The sequence below is a fragment of the Lepidothrix coronata genome, unplaced genomic scaffold (genome assembly GCF_001604755.1).
Source record: "Lepidothrix coronata isolate B3197 unplaced genomic scaffold, Lepidothrix_coronata-1.0 Scaffold27, whole genome shotgun sequence".
NCBI classification, from domain to species: Eukaryota; Metazoa; Chordata; class Aves; order Passeriformes; family Pipridae; genus Lepidothrix; species Lepidothrix coronata.
In genome coordinates this window covers 5307017-5308256 of record NW_016690207.1, presented here as the reverse complement: position 1 = coordinate 5308256, position 1240 = coordinate 5307017, and positions in this window count along the sequence as shown.

Sequence of the window (1240 nt, the reverse complement as noted above, 5' to 3'; positions counted from 1 at the left end):
CCCTAAAAAACCCTGGCATCATCCCCTAGAACATCCTGGCATCATCCCCTACAGCCTCCCAGTGTCATCCCCTAAATCATCCCAATAAGCTCTCCTAAAGCATCCCAGCATCATCCCCTAAAAAACCCTGGCATCATCCCCTAGAACATCCTGGCATCATCCCCTACAGCCTCCCAGTGTCATCCCCTAAATCATCCCAATAAGCTCTCCTAAAGCATCCCAGCATCATCCCCTAAAAAACCCTGGCATCATCCCCTAGAACATCCTGGCATCATCCCCTACAGCCTCCCAGTGTCATCCCCTAAATCATCCCAATAAGCTCTCCTAAAGCATCCCAGCATCATCCCCTAAAAAACCCTGGCATCATCCCCTAGAACATCCTGGCATCATCCCCTACAGCCTCCCAGTGTCATCCCCTAAATCATCCCAGTGTGTTCCCCTGAAACAGCATTATTCCTTTGCACGCCCTGGCATTGTCCCCTAAAGCATCTCACTGTCTTCCTCTAAAGCATTCCAGTGCACTCCCCCAAAACTTCCCAGGATCATTCCCCTGAAGGATCCCAATGACATTCCCCACAGCATCCCAGTATCGTTCCCTACAGCATCCTGGTGTTCTCCACTGTAGTGTCTCACTATCATCCTCTAACACATCCTGTCATCCCTCCATGTATCCCAGACTCATCCCCTAAAGCATCCCAGTGACATTCCCTAAAGCAAGTCAGTTTGCTCCCCTACAGCATCCCAGCATCATCCCCTAAAATGTCCCTATACAGTCCCCTCAAATATCCCAGCATACCTCCTTCATTCATCCCACCATCATCTCCTAAAGCATTCCAGTATGGTCCCTGAAAAAATCCCAGCACCATCCTGTAAAGCATGCCAGCATCATCCCCTATGGCATCTCAGAGTCATTCCCTGCAGCATCCCAGTGCTATCCCTTTATGCATCCCAGTGTCATTCCCTGCAGCATCCCAATGTCACCCCTTAATGCATCCCCGTGTCGTTAACTACACCATAGCAGTATCATTCCATAGAGCATCCCAGTGCCATTCCCTACAGCATTCCAGTGCCATTCCCTACAGCATCCCAGTGCCATTCCCTACACCATCCCGCTGTCATCCCCTAGGTCATTTCAGGGGCGTCACCTACACCATTTTAGTATCATTTCCTAAAGGATCCCAGTGCCATTCCCTACAGCGTTCCAGTATCCTCTCCTACAGCATCCCAGCATCATTCCTTA